The sequence below is a fragment of the Tupaia chinensis genome, unplaced genomic scaffold (assembly GCF_000334495.1).
Source record: "Tupaia chinensis unplaced genomic scaffold, TupChi_1.0 Scaffold143755_1, whole genome shotgun sequence".
Classification (NCBI taxonomy): domain Eukaryota; kingdom Metazoa; phylum Chordata; class Mammalia; order Scandentia; family Tupaiidae; genus Tupaia; species Tupaia belangeri.
The window spans coordinates 819,645-844,529 of NW_006203604.1; the positions used below are offsets into that span (position 1 = coordinate 819,645).

Here is a 24,885-nt window from a genome sequence, read left to right on the forward strand (position 1 = left end):
TCACTAACTTCTGATCTGTCACCAGTGTTTCTCAGTAAAGAAGGCCAGTCCATCATTTTGCTATATCCTGTCATTTAGCATCCAAAAGTCTGACTGTTGTCATTCCTGGATGTGAGGGGGCTGCAAACACAGGAACAGCTTTTCACAATAACTGGCTTGCTGGGAAACCTGAGCAAACAAAAAAAGGAGACAATTAACTCTGGTCACTGGCCAAAATAATTTGCCTATGATAAACAAAATAGACAATTTCCAGTTCCCACCCCCGAGCAGATTAAGACCACCTGTTATTAATTCTCTTCGAATATTTGATAGTCCTTATTCCTTGGTGTTTCTCAGTTATGCTTATTTTAGTTTTAACCCGTTCTACTTCTAACTTAGCTCTGCCTCTCTCACTCCACAATTTGGACAGGGATCTAAAACTCTGCTCTTGTTTCTCCTTAGCAAATGTTATCCTCCTTAGTGCAAAGTCTTTTCTGTTTTTCCTGGAGCAGAACCCAGCATGGAAGATGCTGGTTCTCCCACGGTAGTTCACATGCTCACAGTACCTGAGTAATGTAGCTTTCTTACCACTCTCCACTGCCTCTTGTACCCTTGAGAATGAACTTGCAATGACTAAATGAAAACCCTTCGACAAATGATTACTTAGCAAAGTTGATTATGGGGTAAAATAAGGCATATTAAGACATACAGAGATTAGCAGAAATGGGGTATTACCAGCTCTGAGGTTGAAGAGGCATCTTTGTCAAATAAGGGGAGAAATGAGAAAATGTAAAATGAATAAGTACTTCTTTTAATTGAATATCTCAATCTAGTTATCATCCTCCTCTTCTTAGTAAGTTCTTTCCAACAGCCAAAACTAGCTCCACTTCTCTCTTTCTGCCACTATTTGACCTCCTGCCATCTGTCCTGTCCTCAATTGCCCCCCTAACTGAATCCAGTCCTGAAAATAACTCTAATGATTTTCAAAATGCAAAATACAGTAAATGATTTTCAGGGTCTCTGTTTGGCATTTGACCTTGTTGACCATTCACATTTCCATTCTTTATTTCTGTTATTTCTGAGAAACACTCCCTGCTTAATTTCCTCCTAAATATGACCTTTCTTTCTTGGTTTCTTTTGCTGAATCTGCTAGTTGTGGCTACTGTTTAAGTGGTAGTGCTCCTGAAGATTCTGTCCTTGGCCTACTTCTATCACTGGGCATGATACTTCTAGCCAATGTTGTCCTTCATTATCTCAGTTGTAGTCACCATCATATGCTATGCTAATGACTCAAATTTCTGCCTCTAATTCAGCACTCATTTCAAACTTCCAGACCCCATATATTTATTTCTCAAATAAGTAAGTAGTACATTTTATATTCTAGGCACTGGGCTTTACAAAGATTAGTTCATTTAATCTCCATAACAGCCTTATGAAGTAGATATAATGAAGAAAACTGAGGTTCTGACAGGTTATGCAACTTGCCTTGGTCACACAACTCATAATTGGCAGAGCCGGCATTGATATTCAGACAGTCTGACTCCAGATCCATGCTCTTAACTATTATGTTGTCCTGTTATTGAATTATATAACATTTCAATGTCCCTGTGGTATCTCTAAGTCAATATGTCAAAACTTGATTCATCATCTTTCTCTGAAAATTGGCTTCTCTAAATGTAACCAATACTGGGCAGGCTAATATTCAGAGAATCTTTCAAAGTTATATATTAATTATTTGATTAACATTTAACTAGGTATAGAGAAAATGGAGTCAGGATGGTTTATCTGGGTCCCTCACTTCCTATCTTACCATATTTGAAGGCCACATAGTAAACAACATATGTTATTAGTTGTATTGTGTTTATGTGCTTGCTATGTAATTATGACCTTGCTGTTTCACACCATTGTATGTAATGTGCATGTGTGACAGTTTGGTTTTGTCAATGAGTCACCATTGTCAACAGTCCCTTTAAAAGAAAGGGAGCACCTGGTCAGTAACTAACTAACTCTGCTCAGCTCAGCCTTGATTCAACTTGCTCAGTCCTGATGGTCTTGGCTTAGCTTGACTTGACTCAGCCTTGCCTCTGCTCAGGTCGGCTCCTCACTATGAGTTTCAAGAGGGAGGACCCTGCTCTGCTAGTGTTCTTCATGTGCATTACAAGCACCAAGAGGTAGGAAACACTTTGTGAGTGCTTCTGTAGGTCTGCCAACTCCCTTTGAATTCAGCAATAAACAACATGACATTAGTTCCTCGCATCTTTTTTCCAACTCTCTGCATCTGGTTGACTCACCCTTCAGAGGAGGAAAGAACCTCACAAAACATTAGTATATTGAAAGAAATAGATAAAATAAGCATCATATACTTGTATTTCTATGATAAAGATCTTTTTCTCCATGACACAATATAACATTTTGATGTTTTCCAAATTGTCTTTTATTTCCTAATTATTCCATCGCTCATAAAAAAATGACCTATGTGTATGAAATTTTGTTTCAATGGATGTTTATGGTCTTTTAAATAAATATATTTAAAAGTTTTTATTTTTTTAATTTGTATATTAGCAAAAAACTCTATCACCACTTCTTGGATGATAACATTTTAAATAGATAATACCAGATAAATCAGATGGTATTTGACTTGGATGTTTCTAGATCCAATAGGGCAGGCACTCTCCTTACTTATGTGCTAAAGTCTTAAAGTGAACCAAAATTACTATGGAAATAAACTTTGTTAACATGTCAATGCATGTTTTATCCATCTAGTCTGTACAAGCTTGTAGGTAAATTCTTCTTAATGAGCCATTCTAAATACTTCTGAAACCACAAACAATATTTACAAATAACATTCCTTAGCACTTTTTCTATAACATTTGAAACACAGAGTCAGTTATAATTAGAATCTTGAGGACAAATAAATTCACTGTTCACTTTTTGTATATATTCCCTTCAATATAATTTGGTTTCACATTGCTAACTTAAGTGGAATGGGCCACCTAGCAAGATTATAGTAATGTCAGCAATTAGTCAAATATTACTTTGCTGATGCAAGTAATAGTTTCAGTTCTATAAAAAGAACACTTCCAATCCATCAACTTTTAGTGACAGGCTCTTGAAACTAATTGTATGCTATAGCAAAGGTTAGATGTTACTCTGGTGTTTTTCCCCCCTCTCAAATTCAAAAACATTTCTAACAAAATGGGATAAATATAGAAATTTTCACTTCTACCCATCAGAGCAGAGTACATGTTCTAAAATTAAAAACAAAAATACCTTAGTAAGTTTCCTCTACATTTTTGCAGTTTTTGTCATTGCTTTGATTTTTTTTTTCACACTTGTTCAAACCAGGTAACCCCTTGGTGGACATATCGTTTAAATTTTAATTGCAGAAGAATTAACATAATAAATCACATGTTCCAGGTAAGCAGCACTCCCATGCTTTGGTTGTAGTAATAGGCCTGTAATAGGACCAACAGGACTGCTCAGTCATGATGGGCTTAGCTGAGCTTGGCTTGGCAATTACTGCTGCCAGTAGTAATTGACAGTAGGTGCTGGCTTCAAGGGACTCTCACAGACCTACTTTCAGGTTTGGAGATAAGACGTGTAGTTGCATGATGCAACCTACCTTCATGCTTTCCATTATTACTTACCAGGGAGCGCTTCATCCATGAAGAGCTATGTTTCTTTTTCCTCCGGTGCTTTTTGGTTTAGCATGATTGGGACCAATTTACCTGAAAAACAGCAATTTAAGTGGTTGCCTGTGGAAACCTGAGTCATTAATTGGCACCATAGGTATGGTTTAGTATCTTTGATAGATTGATGCCTTATGCAGTTCCTTGCGGGTCCGACTGGTAAAGTAGCTTTGCCATCTTCTTACATGTGGACTGTATAGACGATCCAACCATCATTTTCCAAGACAGAAACTGTGGACTTATCAAAATTCCTATCTGTCTCTTAACCTCCTTCCTACATTCTACATATTATCACACTTTGGACTCCCCTTCATCCTCCCTCCCCCATTGCACACCAACCTATATCCCTCATTCAGAGTGGTTATGTACAGCTCCCTCTCCTCTCCCCTCAACTCTAACTGTAAAGCACAAATGTTGCCTTATTTTTCTTTATCTCCAATCCATAGGGTATTTTGTGGCCTATAGCTAATTTTTTAAAAATGTCCATTAAAGCAAAACATGAATGCGTGTGTACATTCTGAGATGACACTAGGAAAATTCTCCAAAAGACAATAATAGGCATGAGGAGAGATGCTACACAGTTATTTAAAAATAAACTCATTTGTAGAACATTTAAAATAACCATAGCACTTCTTCCAAAGATGCAAAAATCAACAATATGTAACTCATGCTACTTTGGTGATTTTTTTTTTATCACTAACAACATGTAAAAACAGATACACCCTCTTTAACTTAGACTTGGATTGTCCATAAAGTTTGGTTCCTCTATTTCAGAAAATGACTTTCTCAATAGATGTTAACCATTTTTGGTACAAAGAATTCAGAATCTTCATATATGTAAGAAATGTTTAAAGTAAGCAAAAATTATAAAATAAACTTTGTAACACATAAATACATGTGTTTTGTTTGTTTGTTTGTTTTGCCATAGGGTATAAGCATTCCCAGGAGAGAGCCGAAGAGAGAAAGTGAGAAATCACCATCCAGCAGGGATGACCATGCCACAAGCAATCCCCTCTCCTCCACTCTCCCTTTAGAATTTTGGGCACACATATACATGTGCCTGGTATGTTTTTCAAGCCACCAGGTCCGGAACTCAAACTACCCTCAATCTCACAATGTGAAACTCAGTACCCTAACCACCTTGCCATCTGCTTGTCCTCACATAGTACAAGTTTTATCAGCTTCACTTTTTCACTAAATTTATGAGGAATGCAAAACAATCTAGCAAATGGAGAATCAACAGTGAACACAAAATAGGGCTTCTTCTCTTTTAAATTTTCAGTCTTTTAACAAAACATTTCTATCCAACTTCTTTTTACCTTAATTATTCCTTTCCTTAATCCATTAAGTGCCAAACTCATATTCTAGGTTCTTATCCTACATGATGTTTACTCTTCTTTTTTTTAAAAAAAAAATCAATTTGACAGATAAATATTGTCAGGTCTAAATTCTTGGTAAAAAATTTCTTTGTAAAAACTTAAAATATGGGGCTATCATTTGATGTGATGGTTAAGGTGCTGGATTCCCTCATGGCTGGCCCCTGCTCAAGTCCCAGACCAGGCAGATTAAAAATTATGCTGGGCATGTGTGCGTGCATGCCCAAAAATCTGAAGAAGAGAATGGAGGAAAAGAGATTATGCCATGGCCATCCTCCCAAGGGGGTGATTTCTTACTTTTCCTCTCCCTGTCTTTATCTTTCTATCTTTGGTGAGCACACATACGCAATGGAAAACAAACAAAAACACTTCTAAAAAAGGCTTTCTAAAAAAAACTTAAAATGTTACCTCTTCACAATTAAATCTATACTTTTTAAACTCAGAAATAATATTGAAATAATATTACTATATGCCTACTTAGAAGCTTATCTTTTCAATGAGTACTTTGAATATTTAATATTCCATGACTATTTAAGATGGTAACTCTAAGGTATTTTTACATACCTATAAATAGTAGAAAAACTATTAAAAATAGACGTTTATTTTACATAGTTATTGAAAATCCAGATTTTTATCAAGATATCAATTCTTCAGCTTTCCACTTTACCAACTTCAGCATATTAAAGTATGCTAAGCTATGCTGCTATGACAAATAAACTTTGACATAGAATTTTAACATAAAAAAATGTAGTCAGTGGGCTGGGGTAGTCTTTTAGAAACCAGGGGGACTTCTATTTTATCCTCATTAGGTAGCCAAAGTCATGTGAGAGATCACTCATGAAGATCCTATGGCCAGAAGTAGAAGTGTGAACAATGAGTGAACCATGCTCCTTTAGCCAGAAAGAATCCAATCGCATGTCCTTTTACATCTAATTAGTCACATTAACACTTCTACTGCAAAGGCATCCAGAAAGTATTCTTTTCGTAAAGAACAGTAAGGAAAAAGATATGTGATAAGTCACTAGCAACATCTACCACTGTGTTATCAATGCTGAAGAATGCATAGTTTCAGCCTTTCATGTGCTTATACTATTACAGTGTGAGAGAAATGCTACATTATGCGTATTACAGCAGAGATTTCAGGAAAATGACATAGAGTTTTACTACATAGAGCAGCTCGCTCTTTCTGGAGAAATTAGGGAAGGCTTGACAGAGAATACAACATCTACGTTGGACATTAATGAAAAAATTTGTTTTGTGTAAGGTACAAAATAGGGTTGGAAAGGTAAGATAATGTCATATTATAACTGGACTTGGATTTTTTACTGAAGAATTGTCTACCATTGGAGTATTACCTGAAAATGTCAGTGGGGGGAGGGTGGTCATATGGTCATTGAGTAATTGTTGCTATGGGTGGATTATATGACCTTCCAGCTTGAGAGTGCTAAAATTCAGGAGACTCACATTCTTAATTATAAAAAAGAAGTGAGGAAGAAGAAAAGAGGTATGTAGGGCAGGGAGGCTGAGACCTGTTTTACCTCTAAGGTGTCTGATAATGACATCTAGCATCATATAAAACAGATCTTAAAATAGAGCTTCTGCTTTTCCTGAGAGGAATCACTCCGTTTGGGTAATTAAAGCCTAAGAATAATCTCCTTGTCAACAAGCCTAAAACACTTCCATACATTAGTTTTAGCTTTATTCACAGTGGTTAATCTTCTGAAGGCCATGGAGTTCTTGGGAAACAAAGAATAGCTCTGAACCTTTGCCCCCAAAAAGTATACATATCCACAAAACCCACATATAATTTTATTGGTTCAGAGGACTCATTTGAGTGTTTGCAGGGACTTACAAATTAAGAACTCTCAACCTACAGCAACTTTAAACAAAGCCTACTTACACTTCAATATTAAAGCTATCAAATATTTTAAAACAGTTTTCATTTATTTATTAAAAACTGATATAGCCTTACTATGGTCATATACTATGTTAGGCAGTTTATTTTTAATGTATGTAATTAGCATAGCAACACTACGTGCAAATGCAATGTGTTTTTCCCCTTTTCCAAATGAGGAAAGTGAAGCACAGGAAGGTTAAATAACTTGCCCAAATTCTCAGAGCTACTAAGTAGAAGAATGAAGATTGGAAAATAGACAATTTGGCTCCTGAGCCTATGCATATAGCCCTATGCCTTATTGATGTTTAACTTGGAAAAGAGAAGTTTTACTTCTTTCACTGTATTTATGTTTCATAATTTACAGGCTCCTCATTTTTCTCTAGACAATGTAACTTGACAATATTCTTTTAAAATGTGTCACCCTAGTCCCAAACCCTATAAATGTACTGGTATAGCATCACAGTGGATCAGTTTTTTTGACAGCCACAAAGGGGCCATTCAGACTGGGAGAGAAGGACAGGATGAAGAAAGAGGCCTATGGGTCTTCTTCAGCTTCACACTGTTCTGGGTCCTCTGGGCAAGGGTTGGAAGTAGCTTCAGGGATGGATATATCTGCAAGACTTTGTTATGTAATATCCCAGGCAAAGTCATGCATGGATTCCTTTCCTCTCAGAATGAAACCTATCCCAGGCTCCCAGTAATCGTTCCTCAGGGAATTAAATAGTCCCTAATTAAGAACAATGTTACTAAATCCTAGCCTAAACCACAAAATAACCACACTTGAGAAAGCCATACTCCTAAATGAAGAAGGGCTGTTAATCTATGCTGACACCTTTAGCTTGGTTTTATTTTATTGGAAGGATTTTATAAGGGCTATTATCTCCTGGTTTACATAATCCTATACTTCCCTTAATGCAATGTGAATTGAGATTCATAGGAGTTTGAATTTACAATCTTATGCAGCTGGCAGGGCTGGGGCTCAAAATTCAAGACCACAAAACACCACACTCATAGATACATACTTGGGAAGTTAGAGTTTGGTGGGGAGTTCCTGGGATGTGATCCATCAAATTGTCTGAGGTGAGGTGTTTGGGAATTTGTACTACAAGCGAGTCTAAACTTCAGCTAATTTGACTTAAAGGTTCCATGACCTCTCTTAAATGGGAGACTCCCTCGCTCCAGCACACTTACCCTCCATCTTTGTCTGTTGCTAATAATTTAGCCAGCGACAAGGTATGCTTAAAGAGCAACTTTTTTCTGCTACAAACATGACTTCAGTCCAAGTATTTAAGCACCTGAACTCAAGTGAGGATAATAAATGTCAGAGGAATATTTATAGCTTGGTATATGGAGACTTTCCAGGTCCCTGCTCTGCAATAACACAGATCCATCTGCTAAGGGCATTAGAGATGTGTGTTTTGCCTTTATTTTTTTCCAAGTTGATAGGTTCTGAAAGTAGAAAACTGTAATATCCAAAGACGGACATTGATTTTAACCCTTTCCTACTCAAATAATTATTGAATTAAGAGTTAATTATCAAGGGCATGGTTTCTCCACAATTCCTGATTGTTGGATGCAAGCCCAGAAGAAACTTTAGCTCAGTCTTACATAAGTCCCTGTCATCATTGTGCTGATAGATCTACCTGAGGATTTACTGTATAGTTCTCAGACCTTGGGGACCTAGGGTTAGTCCATTCCCTAATCTATCGTTGAGATTATGGTTGTTTTTACTGCTATACTATAAACATGGTTACCACTGGTACTATCATCAGCTAATGTGTTTTTGTCCTAAGGTCCGAGAAAGAGAACTTTTAAATACCCATAAATAGAGTTTATATGTATTTATAACAGAAGGTAATTAAACGTCCCATCCTTGATAAGCAAAAGCAAGAAGAATCCCTCTGGTTATTTTTCCATCTATTAGTTCCATCCTAAAGAATTTCTGTTGAACTGACAGAGGGTCAATTAACTGCAAAATGAGAAATTTTATGCATTATTGGGGTTAACACTAGAGTACAAGTTTAGACAACAAAATAAAGTAGGACAAGAATGGCATGGCTTTCTTGACTAACAAATGCATAAAAGAATAAAGGGCAATGCTTTATAAGTGATGCAGTGTACCTCATCGTTAACTAGGGGCTCATTTTAAGAGTATGTAAGTTAAACTTTGCACAGTGTATTTTCCTGTATAGCATAGCTTGAAGAATATTTCATTTCTAGAAAATCAATTGACATTAACTTCTCTTTTTAAATTTAACATTTGATTTTAGCTTTACAAAGCCCTCACAGAGAGCTGAGGAAACCATGCTCCTCTGATAGCAACGTATTATCATCATTGATCTGCACAAGTCACCTCTCTGTTTTTGTTTTTACTTTTTTTGGAAAGGTTTTTGCTATGGGGCGTATGTGCTCGCCAGAAAGACAGAGAGAGACAGAGACAGAAAGTGAGAAATCACCCCCGCCAGGGGGATGGCCATACCACAATCCCTTCTCCTCCATTCTCCTCCCAGGATCTTGGGAATGCACTCACACATGCCCCGTGCGAGTTTAAGCCACCACGTCCAGGACTCAAACCACGGTTGATTACGTGGGAGTCCAGGGACATAGCCATTAGGCCAACTGCTGGTCCCCTCTCTTGTTTTATTAATTTATTTCCTTTCATTTTTTAAACAATCTAATCTGCTTTAATATAAACTGGATGACAGTAAATAAATTTCTAGTCCATCTTAACACAATGAAGTAATACAAATGCATAAATTATTTCAATACCAGTTATGAGAGAAAAGAATGTGAAATATTTTTCTCTAAAATATTTTACTACGATATGAACATACTATGATCCTTCACTTTAAGCCTATAGGCAGTCAACTTCCCTTACATACTCACTTAAAACCTTTCCTCACTACATAACCTTGGAACATGGAACTGATTGTGTGCATGTCACTTAATTTACACTCCTGGTATTGTGTGATAGACCTCAGCTCTCTTGCCTTTTTCACTAGAAATATGCTTTGAAGATATGATCTTATTACTATGCATATATACAGTTTGTGGCTTCTGATTTCTGCCAAGCACTCAACTGTATACATCCACCTTGCATTGACACTCCTCCAGAGACAGAGTTCAGACTTCCTGCCACCACAAACATGCTGTGACAAACAGTACCTTAAGATTTTGCTTGTTTTTTATTCGATAATGAAAGACTTTAATAAATAATCAAGTGCATTGACCAATTTCCTAAGAAAACATGTAGAGACTTATTGAAAATAATTCATATGGCTATTTCTCTTAATATGCAAATCATTATCTTTAATATGTTTGTGACATAATTTTGGGTTTAGACTTACATACATTTGACTTCTATAAAGATAAAACATCTATATGAAACACATTTGGACATTCCTCCAGCCCAGTGGGCTTAATGCTTTGCTCCTTTTCATTTAAAATGTCTCAAGTAATCAGCTTTCTTCTTTGAGATATTGTATCCCAGCCAATAGATATGATTACTTGGAAGTCCGAACATTTGGCTTACATTTTCTTTTTCTTAAATTGATCTCAAAAGACTGATCTATTCAGGCTAAATCTCTCCCTAAAGAAATTAAGCAGTGTATAAGGTTAGCTAAAATTGCGAATTCACAAGAACTTTGTAACTGTTTGGGCTCAGGAATAGGCAATAGCAGATGAAGGTAAGATAGACTTGCAGGTGTCCCATGTCTTGAAGGGAGGGCTTAAAATTTATGATAGCTCCTTAGGAAAGAGTAATGTTGATTCCACTTATTTTTGTGCCAAAGGTAATATAAAACCTGGGAGTAGACTGATAAAATTTGGTTAATTCAATACTCAATTTAGCCAGTTTTATTTTTTACTATTTATCATACTTGAAATATTATGACAAGTAACTGATAGAAGAAAGTAGGATTAACAAATTACAAAACATTTATTGCTGTAAGTCTACAGTGTTGTGGGGTTACCAACATGCGAATAAAAGGAAATAAAGCTGCAGAAATGCAATGACTTGATTCAATAAACATGTATTGAATTTTAAGCAAGAGCCAGGCTCTTGTTTTAGGTTCTCATAAACACCAACAGCTTCAGTGGCAACCTTCACAATCTTCAAGAAAGAGAAAAACAAGAAAATAAATGTGATAAGTCTTATGGAATTAGGATGCAAGGCATGCAAATGAAGGACAAAAGTCAATGCTACCATCTAGAAAAGTAATGTGAGGCTTCATATGGAAGATCACATACAAATTAAGTCCTGAAACTTTCATGGGTTAAGATGGGAAGAATTCTTTAAAAGAGAAAGAGAGTAAGTTCCTAAAATGAGAAACCGTCTAGTGATTGGGGAAATAATAACTATGTATAATTTGGGAATGTTTTAAAAGATTATTGCTGTGATTCAGCCCAAAAATGAGCTAAAGCATAAAAGTGGTAACAAATCTGAGATGTTTTAAGGAGTATTTTGAGATATATACCACAGTTGTTCTTTAATTTCATGTGGAAAGTGAGGGAAAAGCAGGACTCTTGAATGACTCCCTTTCGTAGCTTTGGTAACTAGATTTATGATGGTGTCATTCTTCAACATAGGAAGTAAAAAAAAAAAAGAACTGCAATTAAAATAAGAAATTCATGAACTCAAGGTAAGCATAAAACATTTAACTAGTGAGCAATGTAAGAGTCAGATCTGGAAATCAGGGAAAAGTTCTTACTTAGAGATAAGAGACTTGAGGTCATCTGAGTATGAGGAAATTAAAGTCAGGAGAATGGATGAGTCATACCTACAAAACATGTGAAGTTAGATGTAATGTGGCCACTTAACAAAGCCCTATAAAACATCAATATTTAGAGATAGGTGTAGAAAAGGGGGCAGCAAAAAAAAGAGATTGAAAAGGGAAAGTGTAAGAATGCAAACACTAATAGAACATTCTCCTGGTTCTTATGAAGTTGAAATGGGTGGACTGAGGAAATCAGTATAGGAGAATGCGAGCATGTAGACTAATGGAACAAAATAGAGAACCCAGAAATAAACCCCAAAACATACATCAACTGATATCTGACCAATATACAATGTTTTCATGCTGGAAAAAAATTATTTTATATGCTATAAAGATGTATAGTAATTTTTTTTTTTAGAGAGAGAGAGAGATTTTTGCTATAGGGTGTGTGTGCTCACTGGAGAGACAGAGAGATGCAGAAAGTCAGAAAGCAAGAAATCATGCCCCAGGAAGATGACCATGCCACAATCCCTTCTCCTCTATTCTCTTGGGATTTGGGGGCACACTTGCACATGCACCTGATGTCAGTTTTAAGCTGCCGGGTCTGGGACTCAAACCATGGTTAACTAAATGGGAGTCTAGCAATTTAACCATTATGCCTTCCGCTGGTCCCTAGTAATTAAATTTTTTAGAAGTTCACACACATGCACACACAAACACACACACACACACACACACACACACACAAGAAATTTTTAAAAATAAAAGGAAAATGTGGTAAGAAGACATCTTGAGACTGCTCTAGGAGGTGACTAAAGGAATCCTTCAGGAGGGTTAAGCTAGGTTGGAAAAAATGGCAAACCAAATAAAAGGGGAGGAATAGAAGAGTTTATAGAAAAGAAAGAATTTGTAGGACTAGAGATTTTGATAAGGTAAAAAATGAGTAAGGAAATGAGGCAATTAAAAGGATAAGACATTGCAGAAATGAGTAATATATATAATGTTTAACATAAAATATTTCATGCTTTTAAAAAGAAATTATAGCATTTCAATGAATCACTGAATACCTAAACCACCTAGCTTCAGAAAGTCACTATGGAAAGCCTACTTTTTCCATTCCTCCCCAAAGGGAACCACTCTTCTTCATTTTGTGTTTATCACTTCCTTCCTCTTATTTAAAGCTTTATTACGTATATATTTATAGCTAAATAATGTGTTTTACATATTTTAAATTTTCCTTGTATTCATTCGTGATTTCTTTTTTCTATTCAACATTGTGTTTCTGAGTTTTAGCCATGCTAAAATTAGCTTTTTGGGTTTTATCTCATCTTTCTCTTTCAGTCTCGCCAGAGATATATCTACTTTGTTGATATACTCAAACGTTTTTGTAAGTTAATGTATCTTCATTTTTAATTTAATTCTTTTATGTTACTATCATTATTTGTATTTTTTATATTTCTTTGTATCTGTTCTGTTATCCAACTTAGGAATTCCATATTCAGCTTATTCATTTTTCTCTTTTAATATAAGCTTTTGGAGCTAGAAATGTCCCTATGTAAGTTTTATGTTAGCTGCATCTCACAAGTTTTGTTACTTGATACACTTTATCATTCAGTCTTAACTATTTTCTGATTTCTGTTCTAATTTTTTTCCCTTAATTCCTGCATGACTTAGAAGTGTCTTTATTTTTTTTTTTCAGAATTGTTTTACTTAATTGTATTCATCATTATTATTAAATTTGACCAGAGAGAGACAGAGAAAGAACGTGAGAAAGCCAGGTCCAGGACTCAGACCTTGGTTGGCCATGTAGAAGTACAGTACCTCAACCACCTAGCCATCTGCCAGAGCCAAGAAGTATCTTTTCAATATAACACAGAGTATTTTTTCTTAAATTTTATTGGTGTCAGTAAAGTCATTATTATCATAGAAAAAAAGTCTGTATGATACTGATTCTTTTCAACTAATTGAGATTTGTTTCTTCGTTGGTACATAGCTTTTATGAATGTAATTATGTTCTTGAGAAAATTGTATTCCCTAATTGGTGGGTAGAAAAGTCTATGTATGTTCATTATATTAGAATTTATTATCTTTCTTTTAAATTTTCTAAATTATCATCACTTGCCTCAATATTTTGTTGTTGCTCAGAGAAGAAATGGACTTCTCTATACTCCTGCTATTTCTTTCTCTTTCTGCTTGGTCTATTTTTAAATTATAATATTGTGTTTACCCATATTAAAATGACCATGTCTTTATTATTTGAAATGGCTTTATTTAAGGGAATCTTTTATCATTTTGAAGAGACTCTTTATTCCTAATTATTTCTTGGCCTTAAAATTAGTTTTGTTTGATATTAATATAGTTGTGCTAGTTAAGTTAGTATTTATACTGTAGTTGTTTTCTTGTTTGTTTTTCTGCCAGAGTGCATATGCACTTGCCAGAGAGAAAAACAGAAAGAGAGAAAGAGGGAAATCAAGGAAGTAACCCCCTGTAGAAAATGATCATGCTTCATTCCCTTCTCCTTAATTCTCCCTTTTTTCAATTTTACATAGGCACACGCTCAAGTCCAGAGTGTTTTTCAAGCTGTCTAGGACGTAATCAGTTGGTCAGCCATGTGAGATTCAGCCATCTTAACCACCATAAGCTGGCTCTATACTCTAGCTCTTAATAATACTTTTATTTTTAACATCTATTTGTTTGTACATGTTATTGATCACTTTTTAAAAACATATAGATGACTTTTGTTATTTTTGTCATAACTGAAGATTTTAGAATTTAACATTTTTTGTGATATATTTGCATTTATATTACAAACTCATTCTGTGTTTTCTCTATAGTTCTTTTTTATTGTTTTATACTAATCCATTCATTTCTGTGTATTGTTTGATATTTTGTTGCTTAGTTCTCTTTTTCTCCTCTTTTAGTCTGGAAATTGTTTACTTTTTCTACTATGTTAGAAGTTTTCCTTGAAATTTTAACATATGGAGGGACCAGCAGTTAGTGTAATAGCTATGTTGCTATAATGGCTATGTTCCCATGTAGTCGACCACAGTTCGAGTCTCAGACCTGGTGGCTTAAACTCATGCCAGGCACATGTGTGTGCGTTCCCAAGATCCTGAGAGGAGAATGGAGGAGAAATGATTGTGGTGTGGCCATCCCCCCTGGGGGGGGGTGATTTCTTGCTTTGTGTCTCTCTGTCTCTCTCTGTCTCTCTGGCGAGCACACATGCCCTATAGCAAAAACCTCTCAAAAAAATTAACATATGGATAAAATAGAAAAAAGTGAGAAATTAACCAATATAAAGTTTTTTATTCCCAGGCAATATAAATACCACAGTACCTTTTACTGTCTGTGAAAGAGTATTCTAATCTTACGTTGTATTTTAGTCTATTATATGATCATTTTAGTTCTTCATAGTTCTTATTTACCTATTGATACTTACTCGTATGTATACATGTTAAGAAATATCCTTCATTGCAGTTGTTTTTATATCTCAGATATAATTCCTGAAATCATTTTTCTTCTTTATGATTAACATACTTTAACATTTTTTTCAGTGTAAGTGCTTTGAGTTAGTTGTTATTAACATGACTTTTAATTATTGCTCTTGAAAAATAGTTCACTGGGAATATAACTAATTCTAGATCAACAGTTATTACATTTCAGCACTTTCTAGATATTCTTTCAAAGTCTCTTGGGTTCCATTATTCCTCTTGCAAAGTCAGTGGTAGGCCTACTTGTCATTCCATTGTAAGAAATCAGTTTTTCTATCTGATACGTCTAAGGTCATTTGTTTGATTTTGGTGCTCTGCTGAATCACTATGCCATGTCTAGGAATGAATGTGTTTTGGTGCGACTTGTTTATATGCTGTGGTTTTTGAGACAAAGAGCCATAATTGCCATCACTTTTGGAAAACTGAAGATTCAATATATCTATATAATATACCCGCCCATTCAATTCAGTTTTTTTTATTCCTCTCAAAAGTATCTTACAATTTTCAGTAATCTTTACATATTTAATTATAGTCCATTTTTAAGTTTTTGATATTATTGTCATTTTCTAAACATTTCTTGCTAGTAAATGTAAATATAAATTGTTGTTATATGTTGACATCTAATCCAGCAATTTTGTCATTCTCATTTATTCATTCTAATAACTTATATATAAGTTTCTGAGTAAGCACAGTAGTACAAAATCTACAGATCATGATGATGCGACTTCTTCCTTTAAAATGTAAATCAATACAGCAGCCCATGTTCCAGCAACAAATCTCTAGTACCAACCCTTCTTTCTCTGCACAAAGGACTGGCAATAATATTTCCTCTACAGGTCAAAAGAGCTTGATACCTAGTTCATGAGTCACAAGATCATAAGAATGATCGATTTCCAGATTGATGATTTTTCTTCATAGATATTTAGTTCAACAACTCATTGACCTTTACTCAGAATATCCAAAATTTCTAAACTGTGTGAATTCAGATACAAAATGGATTTGCTTAAAAATTCATTAGCAGTAATTTTTTTCTTTTTTAAATTTTATACATGTAATCACTATACATCACTACAGCTTGTTAAGTGAATTTTCCCAACATCAATACACTTCACACCAGTCCAGTTGAGGACATGTTACCATCAACAATAATCCACTTCTGTGTCCCATAGATGTCTTGGCTCTCTATTTTTCTCCTTAGTTTTTTTCCTCACATCCTCTCCTTTCTCCCATCCTCTTTGCACACTGTCTCTGGTATCTATAACGATTTTCCATGCTTCGATATTCTCTAATCTTTCAGTTTCCACCATAAAGTGCAGAGAGTTAGTATATATTAAGTGGAGACATACAACATTTCTCTTTCATGGCCTGGCTTGCTTCACTCAGCAATAAATCTTGCACATTCATTCACTTTTTATCAAAAGTCAGGGTCTTGTTTTTTATGACTGAGTAGTATTCCATACAATACATATGTCATGGGGAACCAGCAGTTGGCATAATGGCTATGTCACTGGACTCCCATGTAGTTGACCGTGGTTCAAGTCGTGGACCCAGTGGCTTAAACTCACGCTAGGCATGTGTGCGTGCATGCCCAAGATCCTGAGAGGAGAGTAGAAGAGAAGGGATTGCAGTGTGGTCATCCCCCCTGGGGGGTGGGGGTGATTTCTTGCTTTCTGTCTCTCTGTCTCTGTCTTTCTGGCAAGCGCACATGCCCTATAGCAAAAACCTCTTCAAAAAAAAAAATAGAATATATATGTCATGGAAAAATTTCTGCAGAGACTTCACCCTTTAAAGCCCATCCACAAGTGGGAGAGGCAAAGACTCCACTGAAGTGCAACTAGTGCTTTCAGGGACTAAACTAATAAATTTCTGCTGAGATTTCTCTCTGTCTTTTCACTTTTTAAATTTTAAAAAAATTTTTAAGGTAAAGTATTTTCTTGGTTTTCAGATCCTCCTTTCTCTTGATAATTCTTATCTTTCCCCCTTCCCATCTAGGAGAGGCAAAGACTTCATTGGAGCTGGAACTAGTGCTTTCATGGACTAAACTAATGAAGAATTTCTGCTGAGACCTCACATTCCAAAGCCCATCTATGAGTTGGTAACTCCCCCTCATATCCTTTTCTCTGTCTCTGCCTTTTCATTTTTTTAATTTTTTAAAAATGTTTAAGGAAAAATACTTTCTTAGCTTTCAGACCCTCTTTTTTCTTGTTAATTCTCACCTTTTCCCCCTTCCGTCTAGGAGAAGCTAAGACTCCATTATAGCTAGAACTAGTGCTTTTGTTTTTTTATTTAAAAAAATTAATTAATAAACTGTTGGAGGCTTTTTGTATTTTTTTCTTTTTTTCTCTTTCTCTGATTTTTTTCCTTTTTTCTCTTACCTTCACCACTTTGCTGCTCATCCTCCATGCACTGAGTGTACAGACAGGTCTAAGTGAACTGAAATCAAACGCCTAAATACTATTAGGGTCAGAATATTCATCAATTCCCACTGAATCTGCTGCACAAAGGAAGAAAAATGGAACGGCAGTGAGTTTGCAGATCACCTCCTCCTGCACGCCTCTAAATGCTCAGATTGAACCTCAAGATATTAGGGAGAAACATATAACATACCAGAAATCACTGGAGAGGCAGAAGAAATATGAGAAACCAAGAAAATACCGCTCTCCCAAAAGAAAAGACTAACTCCTCTTCATCCACAGACAGTATGGTAGAACTTGAGGAAATGTCTAATAAAGAATCTAGAATATTCACAGTGACAATGCTAACAGAGATGCAAGGAAAGAGAGATAATGAACTCCATAAGATGCAGGAGAAAAAAAAGGCTGAAAACCAAGAAGTGAGGAAGTTCTTGAATTACCTGAATGAGGAAATACCCACTATAAAAAAATCAAATGAGGGACCAGCAGTTGGTGTAATGGCAATGTTGCTGAACTCCCATGTAGCTGACCACTGTTGGAGTCCCGGATAAACTCACGCCAGGCATGTGTGCATGCACGCCCAAGATCCCAAGAGAAGAATGGGGGAGAAGGAATTGCAGTGAGGCCATTCTCTGAGAGTGGTGATTTTTTACCTTCTCTCCCTCAGTCTCTGTCTCTCTACCGTGAATGCACACACCCTATAGCAAAAACCTAAAAAAAAAGAAATAATTGTTGTATCGATAGAAATGAAGGCTTTAATACAGGAAATCAAAACCTCCCTTGAAAGTATTAAAAGCAGGCTAGATCATACAGAAGATCAAATGTCAGATGTAGAAGACAGAGTCGTTGGACCAGAAAAATCCATCACTAACACTGACAAAATAGCCTCTCAAAAATGAGAATTAATATACAAGAAATACTAGGTGTCATTAGACGTCAAAACATCTGGATAATCATTACTGCAGATGGTGAAGAGACCAATAGGAGCATTTATAATCTATTCCATGAAATCCTGAAAGAATACTTTGCAAACCTAGAGATGCATTCAAAGATCCAGGCCCAAGAAATACAAAAGATTCCAAATAGAATCAATCCAAGAAAATCTTCTCCAAGACACATTATAGCCACATTGACAAAAACCACAGACAAAGACAAGATGCTAAGATTCACAAGAGAGAAACATCAAGTTACCTACAAAGGATATCCCATCAGTCTAACAGTGGACCTCTCATCAGAAACTATGCAAGCAAGGAAAGAAGGGGAAAATATATTCAGTGTTGAGAGAAAAGCAATTTCAACCAAGAACACTATATCCAGCAAGATTATCCTTTATATGGGGAGAAAAGACAAGAACATTCTCAGATAAACAAAACCTGAAAGAATTTATTGACACCAGACCAGCTCCCCAACAAGTTCTGAAGGGAGTACTGTATCAGGAAAAGTAAATATGGACACACAGAAATAATAGTTCAAAAACAACTAAGAAAATGACCAACTTAATGATAGGGACAAATCTGGAGTTGAATATTATCTTCCAGAATTTAAACGGAAAGATCGAACCACAACAGAAGATAAAGTACATGAGACTGAACTGATGAAATAGAATTTTATGACTTCTGACTAAAACATTACTGACTTTCTCCTACGCATTTATTTTCCAGATTTGGCAATTTTTGTCTACTCTTAAGCTGCCAATAGTTTCATGTACCTACTGTTTGAACAGAATCCTAACCTGTTTCTTGACTTTAAGTCTTAAGCAAAATACTCTTAACATATTTTGATTTTAACTTATTAAAGCTAAAACTGCCTTTCTTGAAGTTAAAAATATATTTTAAAATACCATTTAATGACCACGGTAAGCTATGTAGCCTCAGCCAGGTGCTACTTTATAGTATATCATTATGCTCACAGAGTTTCATGCCTACTGTTCATAGACATCTATATATCAGCTGAGCTTGCTGTTGAAAGTAGTTAGTTTAATGAAGATATTTTGTGAATCAATAAAATGTAGGGAGAAAAAAGGAATTGAAAGCAACCGTAGATAGCAGTGACAGGGTGGGAGGATGGTGGTAAATGGCTGAGGATGAGAAACAGGGGGAAAATATATATACTTAAGAAACAAGAAATGGAAAAGCATTTGTTGACAATAACATGTATGACTAAACCATTATACAGTGTATTCTGGATGGGAGATCGCATTTTGTATGTTGTAATGATGTTCAGTGAATAAATGTAAAATAAATATTTTTTTTTAAAAAAAGAATATATGTGCCACACTTTTTCAATCCATTCATCTGTTCATGGACATTTGGGTTGGTTCCACGTCTTAGCAATTGTGAACAATGCCGCAATAAACATAGATATGCAAGCATTTTTCCAACTGAGCATTCTTTTGTCCTTTGGGTAGGTACCTAGGAGTTGAATTGCTGGGTCATATGGTAGTTCTACTCAAAGATCTTTGAGTTATCCCCATATTGTTTTCCACAGTGGCTGGACCAGTTTACATTCCCATCAGCATTTTAGGAAGTTCTTTCACCATAGCCCCACCAGCCCTTACCATTATTTTTTTTTCATAAAATATTCCTCTCACATATAACCATAAAGTTGCTATTGGTAAAACTAAAATACGAGCATGAATCCCTGTAAATCACACAGAATTTGACCATTTATTATATTCTATATGCTTACATACCAAATTGATCACTATATAAAGAGAGAAAGGAATGATGTGGGGGCTATTTTTGAAAATAATATTTATCTTATTGAATTTGGACCTACATAAAAAGTTACAAACTCAATTTTACTTGTTTTGTTTTGGTAAAGTTTAAGCTAGACAACATTACCTAATTTGACTCAGATTTTGGAAAACAACATTTTAAACTATGGAGAAAGCAAAGTAGAATTAAATCTAGATTAGGGGACATGCCTAATAGTTCCTTTAGGACAAAATACCAGGCATGTATATGAGTTAAGGAAACATCAATACTATCACCTCAGGGCCTTTATGTAAGTTTTTCCCTTCTTGAGAAATGTTTACTTCCCATTCTTCATCTGTATGATTTCACTTAGCTTGCAAGTTTTGGTTGAACCGTTGCTTCTACAGGCCCTTAAAAACCCATGTATTCCAATTTAAATTCACCTTCCCCGTGTCTGTTTTATTTTAGATTCATTATCATACATTTTCATTTCACATGTGAGTGTTTACTTATGATTCCAAAATTTCGATGTACTTAAGAACCATTTCTTTGGAGAGATTGTTTTTTTCACTGTAGGGCGCGTGCGCTCGCCAGACAGACAGAGAGAGACATAGAGACAGAAAGCGAGAAATCACCCCCCAGGGAGGATGGTCACGCCGCAATCCCTTCTCCTCCATTCTCCTCTTGGGATCCTGGGCACGCACGCACACGCGCCCAGCGTGAGTTTTAAGCCACCGGGTCCGGGACACAAACCGCGGTCGACTACATGGGAGTCCAGCGACATAGCCATTACGCTAACTGCTGGTTCCCAAGAACCATTTCTTGATCTCATTAAAAAGTACGGTTCAAAAATATTTCAACCTAGTAAATCTAAGGTGGGACCCAGAAATACACACTTTTAACAAACTTCCCAAGTGACTCTAATGAAGATGGCCCTAGAGATACACTTAGAGACATTCTCCATGAGGATAACCCTGTTTGCTTATTTTTGGATTTCTATCATCTGGCAGAATGATCAAGAAATATTAACTGCATTGCAAATATTAGGGTCAAAAATACTCAACATAGTAGGGCAAGTGAACCAATAATCTATTGATGCTTTAGGGTCAGGGCTGCCTTTAGACCAAGGAAATCTTCAGTATCTAAGTGTTCAAAAGAAGGAGAGATGGGAAAATTGGGGGCTGGAGGGGGATAGAAGGAAGCTGAGAATTGCAGTCTCAGCCAGAAGTCAAAGTTGATGAGCTGTCAACAGCCAGTCTTTATCGTGATGAGTCAAAGACTCTCCCTAGTATCCAGTTCAGAATTTCAGCTGGATAAGGGCATTATCTTCCTTTCATCACAGGACTGCTTTCAACACATCGGGAAACACCGTGTCACTCCTTGACAGAGGCTGGCAATTTGAACTAGGGAGATAATCCAATGCTTTTAAAGCTGGCTGATATTTTCATTTGTGATTCCACATGGCAGAGCAACTCCCCCCTTCTTTTTATTTTCTCCCCCTGCTTTGTACCATGCAGTGAGGTTTGGCAGCTAGATCTATATTTTTGGGCAGGGTTGGTGGTGGTGTGCTACAAGGGAACTATAATGCCAGCCTTCTTGGGATCTGATCCTGGCACTCTTAAGAACAATGATATAGGAGAATGGCTGCTGTGGGGACTGAAATAACTTAAATGGACCAGAGGGACTTGAGAATTAAGGTGTGAGGTTAACTCCTGGAGCAATAGATAGGCATGTATAACTTTACCTATTGTTTTAGAATGTAGAAAAATTACTTAAATTCTGCCTATTCAACTTTATCTTCCAAGCATAAATTGAGGTTGGGCATGGTGACTTTAAAGGAAGGTGGGAATGTCAACAAAATCAAACATTCAGGCAAGCAGTTACTGACAAAAAGTATATCAAAAAGGAATAGTAAGGGGAACCAGCAGTTAGCATAATGGCTATGTCGCTGGACTCCAACATAGTGGATTGCGGTTCACATCCCGGACCCAGTGGCTTAAAACTCACGCCGGGCGTGTGTGCGTGCGTGCCCAAGATCCTGAGAGGAGAATGGAGGAGAAGGGATTGCGGCGTGACCATCCCCCCCAGGGGGTGATTTCTCGCTTTCTGTCTCTCTGTCTCTCTCTGTCTGTCTGGCGAGCACATGCACCCTATAGCGAAAACCTCTCAAAAAAAAAAAAAGGAATAGTAAGGATATTTTTGGAAAGAGGACCAGTTATTTCAAGGCAGTCAACATAGCTGTGTAATTCTATCTTCAGGGAAAATAAAGTTTGCTAGTATCTTCCCATTGGCCATTCTGTCTTTTTAAAAATCTATGTCTTCCTTTGTACAGAGTTGGCATATATGTAATTTTTCATGAGACAAAATATCTTTAATGGGTTCTCTTTGGGTAAAATCTCTGGCTTCTTCCAATCTTTCATCTCCTTTGAGCAGTAAATCCCTTTGCTCTTTCAGACAGCTCTTGAAACCAAGTTGACGCAAACAGTAATATCTGCCAGGAAGCATGGCAGCTCTGCTTACAAAAACCCAGAGTGCCTAAGAATACTTGGCTGCAAAACTTTGTGGTACAAAATCCAGCACTAGAAATCAGAATGGATCCATGTCCCTCTGGTTTTTAGTTTGTACTCTAGTTCCCCACTGGGAGTACCCAGAGACCAAAACCAGAACAAACCATTCTAAATCTGTGCATCTACCAAGTCTCGCCATTTGGGAGAAAAACTGTATTCTTCCATTTTCTGTTTCTCCTAGTTAATATTTCCAACAACAGTTTTATTTCTGTAGTCCCAGATTCTAATCAGATAGCTGACAATCATTTAAAAAGCTTGTGTGCCCTGTTGCTGGCCTGTTTTCTTGAGTTTATCTGAATTTCTTGAGTTATAGCTATGTTGACATTTGGCCTGAATCTGACCTTAATCACAATAAATATAAATCTCAGATGTTGTTGCTTTTTCTATCCTCTTTATCCCAGTAGGACACTCTAACTATGTAACAGAGAGCATTACTAAAATGAAGACTCTTGGGTCCCTGCATGAACATATTTCATCAAAGTCTTTGTAGATAGGACCTGGCAATTTGTAATTTGTTCACCTTTTGTTTGAACAGGGACTTCCATTTCAAGATATGGCAGAATAACTGGTATCAGACTGGTCCTCCACTATAAATAACTATGAAAATGAACAAAACACATGAAACAATTTTCAGATATTAGAAAACATGCAATGCAAGATTGTGATCCATGAGACAAAGGGAATAAATGAGGTGAGCATCAAATCACATCAGCTTTGTACCCACAATTGCTTTCTACATGATGTCTCAGGAAATTAGGTCCCAAATAGGGTGCATTGTTCCTACTGAAATTAAGAAACAGATAAAAAAAAGTCAGCACTGCTGAGACAGATTAAATTTACAAGGCAGATTATTGGAGAGGAAGATGTCAGGCAGAAGAGAGCTCCAGAAATCTACATAGAGGTCCCCTTGAGTTTTGGCCAAATGATAAACTGAATATGGAGTGATTCTGCTAACTCTGGCAGACTATCAGGGATCTCTGAACTAAATGTATATTCCAGAGATCACAAAGGACTGGGAGATGAAACTACATGAATCCGAAGATGAGATATATTGCTAAATACTCCAGGAAGCTGATGTCCCCAGGAAGTTCACATTTTAAGAGAATTATTCTACAGCTAACATGAGGACCAGCCTAGACTCACAGAACCAAACTCAAAACTTTTCAAAAAAAAAAATAAAAGATAATATTCACAACAGCCAATCTACAATTAAAGTTTTCTTAAAAAGTGAAAAAGCAGGAAAATGTGATCAATAGCCAGAAGTAAAATTAATCAATAAAAACAGCCCTAGAAATCACAGATGTGTTGCAACTAGACAAAGAAAACTTTAATAGAGCTATTAAGATTCTACTTTCTCTCTAACCTATGTAAATAAGAGCCAAAAATATAGGCCAAGTACAAAAATTTCAAAGTCCTAAAAATATTTGAGAATAAAAGACCAGATAGATTCTAGATTGGAGCTAACACTTAGAAGAAGGAAATTTCAGAAGAGTCATCCCATTTCATAGCTCTTAGCCTTAGGGCAGGCCATAGTTGACACCTAGCAAAGCATCTAGAATTCTGATAGAAAGCCCACAATCTTTCTGGGCTGAACAGAGTAGAGTTTACTGCAACCACAGCTACTGGAAAGTGTATGTGGGAGGGAGGTGTGTATTATATCCTGAAAATGAGAGAACCAGAGTGAGAGAGAACCTCACATTTAATGTATAAACTCTGTTCACCACTCTGACTGACCCTGAGGCATATGCATGTAGGTCAGACTGCAATCCAATCAGTTTAGTTAAATATGCTCAGGGAATGAATGTAAATTAAAAAAAAAAAATCAGAGAAATAAATACTAAAACTGTTACCAAAATTTAAAGAAAAAACTGTGTATTTGATGACCACAGTAAGCTATATAGCCCCAGCTAGGTACTATTTTATAGTATGTTCATTCTACTCACTGAGGTTTATGCCTAAAGTCAGACACGGGTTCTTGTGTATGTATATATAAGCTGTGCTTGCTATTGCAAATATTTAGACAAATTAAGTTCATTAGCAAATCAATTAAATGGGGGGTGG

At 36.2% G+C, this 24,885-nt stretch overlaps 1 long non-coding RNA gene across 1 annotated transcript in view; it reads right to left on the reverse strand.

The window, feature by feature from the left end:
- Nucleotides 1-13: 13 nt before the first annotated feature.
- LOC102494201 (uncharacterized) overlaps nt 14-24,885 on the reverse strand; it is a 59,687-nt gene continuing 34,815 nt past the window's right edge. Inside the window, exons 2-3 of the long non-coding RNA XR_336901.3 lie at nt 3,627-3,707; nt 14-168 (exon numbers count right to left, since the gene is read on the reverse strand). This is a non-coding gene — a long non-coding RNA (uncharacterized LOC102494201). The remainder of the gene's footprint in view (nt 169-3,626; nt 3,708-24,885) is intronic.